Raw genomic sequence first — 10,846 nt, forward strand, 5'->3', positions numbered from 1 at the left:
ATAAACCGGTAGTTTGGTTCTGTTTCCGGTTAATCGGTTTTCTTTAACACCTCTAGAATAGTATATTCCTACTATTTAGCCCATTAAAACATGTACCACAATTTAGCCGAAACCCATTACAACTTTATATATCTCGGCTTTTGCTCACACATCCACTACACCGAAACCCTACCGAAGCCTGCGATTCTCTCCGTGACTTGATAATTTGATTCTGCTCAAGTTAGTAGTAAGCCACTCATCTTCAGTTAGTCGTTTGATTCAATTCGTTTTTTATGTTTTCATTCAGTAATTACCTCATTTGTTCATATTAATTTTTTGTTTGAACGGCGTATACTTGTTCATTTTACAGCAGATTTCAAAACAAATATGGCAGCAGCAGCTAAAGCTCTTCTTGCAGGCCCATACATTCACCAAACCATCATATTCTCACAAAAACCCTCACGATTCTCATCCGTACAGATCCAATCATCATCCCAGTCCATCCACACCGAAACCCTTCAAATATCCACCACTCCCGCCAATACCCGCGTCAAGATCCTATCCGAAACCTTACCCTTCATCCAAAGATTCTGCGGCAAGACCGTCGTCGTCAAATACGGCGGCGCCGCCATGAAGTCCCAAGCCCTCCAGGCCTTCGTTATCGCGGACCTCGTCCTTCTTTCCTGCATCGGACTTCGTATCGTGTTTGTCCATGGTGGCGGACCCGAATTCAATCAGTGGCTTAACCGCTTAGGAATTAAGTCCAATTTTTTAAACGGGTTACGAGTGACTGATGCTTCCACCATGGAGATTGTGTCTATGGTGCTGGTGGGTAAGATGAACAAGCATTTGGTCGGGTTGATTAATAAGGCGGGTGCGACTTCGATCGGGTTATGCGGGACCGACGGCCGGATTTTCACCGCGGTCCCGTCCCCGAATTCGGATCAGTTAGGATTTGTCGGTGAGGTCGCGCGGGTTGATACGTCGGTGTTGCAGCCGTTGATTAATGATAATTTGATTCCAGTTATTGTGTCGGTGGCGGCGGATGGAACGGGCCAGTGGTATAATATTAATGCGGACACGGCTGCGGGGGAGCTAGCTGCAGCTTTAGGGGCGGAGAAGATGCTTTTGTTGACGGATGTGGCGCGGATTTTGGAGGATAAGGATGATCCTGGGAGTTTGGTGAAGGAGATTGATGTGAATGGGGTGCGGAAGATGATTGATGACAGGAAGATTGCGGGTGGGATGATTTCGAAGGTGAATTGTTGTGTGAAGTCATTGACTCAAGGGGTTAAGACCGCTAGTATAATTGATGGGAGGTTGGATCATTCGTTGTTGTTGGAGGTTCTGACCGATGAAGGGGTGGGGACGATGATTACTCGGTAAGGTTTTTAGGTTTTTTTTATGTTTGATATTGCTGTTTGTTCAATGAAATTAGAGACGTATCTGGAACCGGTGTTAATGTGGTTATGAAATCTGTTGGCAAATGGTTTGGTAAATTAATAAAGTTACATTTTTGGCTATTGTTATCATGGTTATGTATGTTCATTTGTTTCTAGATTGATTCTTTGCACCGCTAGGTTAGACGGATCAACGAGATTAATTTGTGTTAAAACGTCAACATTAATCCTTAAACACTCAAAATCGTGTACACTTAAACATTTGACGGGTTGTAAACAGGTTGGTAGGTTATAAACGGGTCATATGTAAGGCCCTGTTACCGGTGCCTCACATTTGGACGTTGGATTTACTCATAAACACAGTTCATAATATCAGAGTTAATAAAAACATTCACGGAATCTTAAAACATTCAAACCATCATATTACAAAACCATACTTTGTTGTCTTAACGGGCATTCAAATCATTTAAAACATAAAACATTGTGTTTAGAATAACATAACATTTCTTTAGATGCCAGCTTCTTCAAGTCCATGCCATGTGCTTCCTTTTATGCAAGCTGCCTCAATCTACTCACCTGCGTGCATACTAAAAGTCAGCTACGCTGAGTGAGTTCTAGTTAATCATACAACATACAATCTGTTCTCATACTTGCACACATGCCCGAAGGGGGTGTGCATTATTCATACTTACTTTTCATACATAACTATCCGTTCTATTTAAAGAGCCTTCCACTCTATAACCTCACAGATATTATAAGGGTCTGGTCCCTAACATCACAGATATTATAAAGGGTCTGGTCCCCAACATCACAGATATTATTAGGGTCTGGTCCCTACCATCACAGATATTATTAGGGTCTGGTCCCTACCATCACAAATATTATTAGGGTCTGGTCCCTTTGTTTCGTGTAACTGTACCGTACCTGTTCATACGTACTTTCCTTGACAATACGTGCAATCTCCGAAGAGCGTTCACGTACCATCATCATAACATACATACATTATGCATACATCATATATTCATACATACATCATATCTTTCATCATACTTATCAATCATATCTTAATTACCACCTGACGGTACATGCAATATCCGAAGATCGTTCACGCACCGTCAAACAATCATCATACATAAATCATACAAGGCATACACTTACCACTTAAGATAAGTGTATTAACTATCACATCGAGTATGCACACAGCCCCGAAAACATAACAAGGAAGTGGGGCTAGAAACTCACCTCAAGGCGATTGCGTTCACCGTTTATAGTTAATCCTTTCCTGAGCTGAGCACGACTAACTGTATAATCATACATATATTAAATACGGCTCTAACTCTTCCTATCGTATACTTAATTAATCTTACGTATCTAAGCCGGTTTTACTTCATTGGATTATTACCGGTTAGTTAATCGCTACACTTTAATCCTTTTCATAAATCATCAAAGTCCAAGGGTCACTTTGTAATTATATCATTCTTTTTTAAGTCCAGGGACTGTTCTGTCATTCTTTCAAAGTTCTAATTCGTCACTCAGTTCTTAACGAATGGGAATTCATAACGAATTAGCCATTATAGCGAATCTGCCTTTGTAACGAATCAGGCATCTTAACGAACTGGTCCTTATAGCGAATTGGACCTTAACGAACTGATCTGGTCAACGAATGAACCCTATAACGAAGGGGGTTCATTCGTCCCTCTCTTAGCGAATGGCTTTAGCGAATGGCCTAGTTCGCCCTTATTTCCTTAACGAATGACATGCTAGTTCGCTAATCTTTCCTTAGCGAATCGGCTGGCGAATCACACCTACTTCGCTAGTTACCCTTAGAGAATTAGGGTTAGGTCAGGGAATGTCAGAACATTCCCTGACATCGCTAACCTCGTACCAACCTTTTCCGGCGCCACCGCCGGAAAACCGCGGATTCGCTGGAAAAACATGTTTTAACTCGTTTTTCACCGTTTTTCGTCCAGTTCGATCCAGATCTGAGCTAGGGTGACCCCTAAGCTCATCATAGGTTCGGTTTATACCCGAATCCACCCGGATCTCGTGACTTAAACGGTTTAACGGTGTCGGCTCGTCGTTTCGTGTTCATAACTAACGGTTTTAAGCTCAAACAATAAAATACTATCATTACCTCGGGTTGGTTCTCGGTTTCCTTCTTGATATCGGTTTAGAGAGTGAGAGAACTAGAGAAAGAATCTTAAGTGTGTGTTTTAGATGGTGTAAGGGATATGTGTAAATGAATTAAATGGAGGATTAAGGGTATATATATTTTTGATCATGGGCTTAAGCCCATGGTCTTTCCTTCATTCCTCCATAACCCAAGTCCATAACCCATATCCATTTACCTAACACAAGTCCATCTCGTATTCTATTCAACTAAACCGATAACGACCCGCTATAAAATAAACGAACTTTATTTTATTAATATAACCGAAAGTAGGATGTTACATCATATACGTTTTAGCTGATTGTTATAAATGGATTATACCGACCAAACATACAATTTAATTAAGTCACCATCATCAGATTTATACACAACGACATACAGAACATTTAACATAATCGATTGCCAGCCAACACGTAGATGAAATTTAACATCAATTATAACCAAGCAATAAAGCTACTAACCTGAAACAACACTTTGTTTATGTTGTTCTATTATTAGATGGATCTGAGGTATTTATTTATCTATACAGGTTTGGCTATGTGTGGATTAAGTGTAATTGTGTTGATGTATTTATTTAAGTTAAACTTGTATTGTGATGTATTATATATTAGCTTACTGATATATAACATATGTAGCTGCAAACATTTTCTTAACTATACCAATGTGACGTTACCGATTCTCATGTTTATAGACTATTTAACATCAATGTGAAAAAGTAGAGTTGGCCCTTTTCCTATCTAATCGTTATACTGTTATACAAAATCATCTACCAAAACTAACCTCCGCTGAAATGCCTAAAAACAGACCAGAACTATGAACAAACATTAAAGCTGCCTTACAAAAAACTAACACCAAAGGAAGGAAGTCAGAGACTCAGAATTACACCACTCTCTAAACACTATAATCAACTTGAATTACCTACACACATTTAAATAAATATGCAGCAAACACAAAACCATGCGCACCAAACTAACCATCTAGTCAATCACATTAAAGCAAACCGGGCAAAATAGACAGAAAAGTTAAACCACATGCAATACACAAAATGCAACCGGCAGTATGACAACCTAGTCCGCGACCTGCAAAGTCACAGGCATCGATGTGTCTAGCTGATCTGAAATCAAGTATCAATTAACAAAAAATCTGTTTCTGATATTAACTTTGAGTTTATGAACTTCAATCCAGAAAAAATTATGTATAAAGTTATTGTATTGCATACCAGAGTATATTTAGATTTTCCAGTGCTATGTTCTGTCCCTTCCCCTTTATGAACGCTCGTGAGCTACTTGAGATCGGCTCGCTAAAATCTTGAATCGAGCCGAGTTTAAACGAGTGGCTAAAACCTGAGATGGCTCGTGAGCCAAAACGAGCCTATTGTTTAAATAAATTTTATTTAATATATTAAATATATATTTATATAACAATTACGATAAAAATAACTAAATAATATATTATGTTATATATAAAAGTTATAATTAATATATATAATAATTATAACTGTGTAAATTTATTAATAAATAATAAACGAGCTGAGCTCGAGCTTGAAAAACTACTCGCCGTGCTCTGGTTCTCATTCTCATAATTTGATTGAGCGGAGCACGAGCCTAGTCAAGCTCGGGCTCCAATCTTCTTGTTTACACTCATAGTCAAAACATGTTCTTTCTAAGAAAAGGTAATATCGAATTGCATGTCAAAATAGGTTGATGCCGACACACAAAACATTTTATTTTGAATTATACAAATAAATGATCAGATAAATATTACTAAAATAACTATATTAGAAATTTTTATGCAATACTCGGTCTAAGTTTCATGCATATTTGAGTATACAAATCTGAATTTGAAACTTTTGAATATTAGTTAAATCTTTTAGATTAGTTTGTGGCGGGTGCCTTATTAGATATCATAGTCTAATTTAGGCCTCAAAAATCCAAATCCACCCATATTTTACATGGGTCAAAGTTGCTACCTCTTTAAAATATATGAACAGCAAATGAAGCTTACCATCATAGCTTGTTCCGCTGCAACGATAACAATGTTGGCCTCGCATATAAGACTTTGTGGGTCCGCTGTACATGAGTGGAACTACTTCCATTATGCCAGCACCTGTGGTGGCTAAGTATAAGTGCTGTTTGCGGTCAACAAGAAACGTATGACATAAATACGTTGTGTTCCTACGATTCTTTGCCACCAAAACGCTGCACAAAACAATTATATGGATTATTATTGGCCCTTGGAAGTATTGCATTATGCCATCTCTCTTTTATCTTTTAAGTTTGAACCTTCACATTGTAATTGGTGATGTTAAGTGAAGGATCAGATTGCTTATGAACTATGAAGTCAGTGATAGATCAAGCAAGTGTTACAACTTACAATAGGTACAGGGTGTCTGCTTTTTGCATTTTATTGAGGGTATTATAGACAATTTACTTTAAATAGAAGTCCTCACCTAGAACAAAAACAACTTCAGGCTTCTTTTCACTAAGAGCATTTTTGGTTCCTGCATCAAATAAATAGATGTTTTAATTTAGCTTTTGTAAAAAAATTATTCGAATACTAAACCGACTAAAACACTGATGTTATATCGCTAACGCATGTGCAGCGCCAACGATTGTCCCTGCAGAGTTAATGCTAGAGTGTAACTTAATGCTGCATCATACAAAAGGAAAGTGAATCATTTCTGCCAATTTTAATCATACTTTTGTTTTCAATATTTTTCAAAAGGCTAAACTGCAATATTAGGGGTGAAAACGAGTTGAGCTGCTCGTGAGCTACTCGAGCTCAGATCGATAATAAGCTTGAAACAAGCTAACTTTTTTCGAGCTTAAGCCGAGACAGCCTCAAATAAGGCTCCTTTAGCTACCGAGATTGGGCTCGAGTCTTGTTTGGAAAGCTTGTTTAGGGTGGTCATCGAGCCTTAATTAGCATTGTGTAATTTTTTTTAAGTTTTACCTATTTTGGACTTCTATGTACTAGTTTCACACTGCACGCTCGAAAGCATGCAAATGATCCAGCAAATCAGCCCGAATGTGTGGAGGTTTTGTGATAAGAACAACCAGGTTTGGGATCCAGAGGACCCAGCTGAGATGATGATACAAGATGTGCCCGAAAGACGACAATCACCACCCAGACAAAGGCGCCGCCGAACTTACTGTCAGAGAGGAGGCCCATCATCATCAGAGGCCGGCCCTAGCTCGTCACATGACAGCCGATACTCCTTGGAGGGTATATATGGACTTATCGATCAATTCTCAACTAACACTACCGCCTCATTTAACAGGATCAACGAGCAGAAAAACAGGGGACGCTCTGTCGAAATTTCATTGACCCGTAGGGAAGTAACTTTCCATTTTTACCCATAATACTCAATTAGAATTTTTATATTTTCATGAATCTTGTCATATTGAGGACAATATGAGATTCAAGTGTGGGGAAGAGAATTACTTGACCAATTGTTTGTTCAAATAATTATAAAAATTCTCTAAATCAACAAATATTTTTGCAGCAAACAAAGATTATTTTATAACCTAAAGAGAAAACCAAGGGAAAATTTTTTTTGCAAATAACCAATCATTACAAAAAAATGAAAAAGTAAAAAGAAGTTTTGTAATGTTGAGAATGAATATATGCAAAATATGGCGTTAATACCCAATTCCTCCGTTACTGTGGGATAAACCTAATGTCATATAAATATTTTTCGGAAGCTTTGAGTGAGTCATATGTTTCGTGTGATTTAGAACTTGTCGCAATTATTCATTTCAAGACCGCACGAAGAGTTGTATAAGGAAGAAGGTAACATTGACACAATTCCATCAAACCCATTACCAAGTTACAAAACCCAAAAACCTTAACCGAAAACCTGATCACTTTATCCATTTTCACCAGTAAAATACAACACTGGTCTTTTACCGGCAGACCCTAAAGAACTGGAAATGAATTCTTTCGATTTCAATTTCCTTTGCTGCAAACACTTCACAATATCTAGGTTGCCTCCAGAACTTAGGGAGAGAATCTTTCTCTTTAGCAATGAGGTGAGGCAAAAGTGGCGCCAAGACGAACAAAGGCCACCCATCTGTGGAATTTCCAAAAACGCAATGAAGAGAAGAGCAAAAAGATATGAACGATGCTTAGGTTGCAGAAACTGGTCCCACGAAGGAAGATGTAGAAAAAGTCAAACTTAGTCTTAGCATGAATATACCGAACTAATGAGGATGGGGGCTATTAGGCTCAAAGCCGAACGATCCATTAGAGTTGGAAGTTATGTTCAGAACAGGATTGAGGAAGAATTGATCCACATCCTCGATAAAACTGGTCTTGACGATCTGACCTTAAAAGAGTCATTAGATATATATATATATATATATATATATATATATATATATATATATATAAAAGCTAACCATTGAAGACATCTCAAGACTCCCGACAGTCAGTAGAAGTTGTATTTACCATTCTCATTAACTTAAACCCTTAAACCGCCACAAAATACCAAATCCCTACTCACACAAAACCAAACCCTTTTACCTTTTGATCTATGCAACCCTTTAAAAGGTGGAGATTTGAACTTGTTACAAGCTTATATATCACAGGTTGCATTTTGACTAAGAGTGTTCACATACATACATCACAGGTATGATCAGATATAAAACCGAGTGTGAGTGAACATTGTGAGAACGTGACGTTTTGCATAAACGGAAGCTCATAAAAACAAAAGTTCCTTCTTATTTATCACTAACATAAAAGAATTGGTTATTTGTTTCATCTTCTTGGAGCTCACTTAAGGGATGGTTATAATCTAAGCTTGCTGTTTTTAGAGGATATTTATAAGAAGATTGCTTGAGGACAAGTAATGTTCAAGTGTGGGGATGTTTGATGTACGTAGAAATATACATCTTTTCAGCATCAAATAATCTCTAAAAACAACAATTTCTATCAAATAACATAGCATAAAAAGCTACTTATCATAATAAAACATAATTTCAGGTGAAACCAAGCCCCAAACGATGAAACAAGCAAAAAGACGAAGAAAAACAGAAGAAAACACAAGAAAACAAAGAAACACGCCCCTATGCCTCAAGAAACACGCCCCCCATGCTTTTGAACATATGAAAAGACAAAATCTGGAAGCAAAAGCACGGGACCGTGCCTACCAACCACGGGGCCGTGGACGAAGACACAGAAAAGACAAAGAAGAATTAGCACATGTCACTAAAAACCACGGGGCCGTGCCTCTCAACCACGGGGCTGTGGCCACCTTCCAGAAAAGACAAAATAAATCTGGCACATGTCCTAAAAATACCCGGGGCCGTGCCCACCAACCAGGTGGCTGTGCCTCACACTCCATATTGCCTATAAATAGTGGCTCATGTTGCACTCATTTGGTGTGCCTTGAAAGGATATCTATCCGGTTTTCACTTATAAAAACACACACTAACACTTACTTTGAAGATCTTGTAAAGAGTTTGAAGGCTTGGAGGTCATTACCATCAACCATCATCATCAACCATCATTACCATCATTAAGAAGGAAGATTCATCTACAATTGGTTAGATTGTTCCAAGTTTAATCATGTATTTGTTATCATCATTCATCTTAATGTTTATCATCATGCTCATTATGAGCTAAACTCCTTTTACCATCTAAAATCTATGAAGAAGCTTTGTTTTACTTGATAATTAATCAAGACATGTGGTGTAGTCTAGTAAAATACATGGTTATATTACAATTATCTTTTGATGACAAATGTTTCACCATCTTAAATCACTAATTCAAAGTTGGTGGTTGTCAATTCTATTGGCAATCGTTCATGATCGATTCATGTTCTTGAAATATAGAAATACTTTGATACATTATCGAAACATGGATCCTTATATTGGACTTAGAAATGATGAGATATAAGTTATGATGTATTTCTCTAAACCTTGGTAATCCGAAAATGGCTTTGCTTAGGATATCAAATTAGTTAAAGAAATCATATGTTAACGGAATGTGTAATTATAACTTACATAAATCAACAAAGGGGAGGTTGTGTGATGAACTACAACTAGCCGATTGGTGTTTGGGAAATCGAAGTCAATCATAATCTTTCTACTTTATGAAACTACTTGCCAGCTTAAATTGACATCATTGAAATGGCATGACATTAGGAAAGGGTGGACTTTAAAATGCGCATCCAAAGATGCTCACTTAAGGTTTAAGGAGCTATCTATCATATATTGCTATGGCAAGTTTATCACATGTCCCAATATTAATTATCAACGTTAAAATGGAGTGGATTCTTGATCTTAGATGGTAACCTTCGCATAATTGAACAACTCGTTTAGAATTTCTTATCTTGGTCACCTATATATTATATATAAGCAATACATTTTATAAAAAGTTCAAAAATTAACCCCACAATGATTAAAACTTCCGATTAAAGTAAAACAACGTTTTATAATTAGAAACATTTGTGTCCACGGATCGATACTTGGTTCTTACCAATACTATTCTACATATACGATAGGTACACTTGCCTATTTTGTGTGTGTTTAGTTTTTGTAGAAATCACTTTTATAAATTTAAAACACGATCTTGTGCAAAAGCTAAATATCCAATCTATCATATTTATACAAGCTATACGCAACACATCAGGGACACTAGCTTGATGTGAAAGGGGTTTTATGCGTTTTTTAATTTCTTTTTTTTTAATTAAACTATGTGTTTCATGGTGGCCGGAATAATTAGATCCGGTGGGTTTCATGGTTGCCGGAAAAAGTGACTGGGCGCCACGTGGCGCATAACACCTGGGGTGGAGAGTTATGACTACACCCTGTTTTTGTAAAAAACCATAACTCTGACTGGACGTCACGTGACACATAATGCCTGGGGGTGGAGAGTTATGACTACTCATGGTCTAAGTAGTTTTATTATTATCTAACTATCTATATAATTACCTACCATAAAATCCTATGTGTCAGTTTCACATCGCTTCCCACCCCTTCTAGAGAGAGTTCTCATTGATTTAACCCAATTTTGACCCGGATAACCTTACGGGTCATAACCCCCCTTTATTTGTTAAAAAAAAAAACACTATAATCAATTGTTCTCGTCCCTAAAATCCTCCTTCAGCCGTTTCTCCTCATTGCCTCTCCCTGTCACCTCCGCATCCTGGCTACACCCACCATATTCTGTAACAAAACACCCATAAATACTAATTCATACGCATCGCTTCCGTAATATGTCAAGGCTTCCACAAATAGTGTTGGTGATCTGCAGAATGCCGACCTCAGAAACAAAGTAATAATAGCGATTGTAA

The 10,846-nt window shown here is 37.6% G+C and overlaps 1 pseudogene; it reads left to right on the plus strand.

Annotated features, from left to right (window-relative positions):
• The first annotated feature begins 366 nt into the window (after positions 1 to 366).
• Positions 367 to 1,426, plus strand: LOC143616499 (acetylglutamate kinase, chloroplastic pseudogene; annotated as a pseudogene).
• Positions 1,427 to 10,846: the final 9,420 nt, after the last annotated feature.

The sequence above is a fragment of the Bidens hawaiensis genome, unplaced genomic scaffold (genome assembly GCF_021521415.1).
Source record: "Bidens hawaiensis isolate Kalapana, Puna unplaced genomic scaffold, B.hawaiensis_p1.1 tig00047615_1, whole genome shotgun sequence".
In the NCBI taxonomy this organism is placed as follows: domain Eukaryota; kingdom Viridiplantae; phylum Streptophyta; class Magnoliopsida; order Asterales; family Asteraceae; genus Bidens; species Bidens hawaiensis.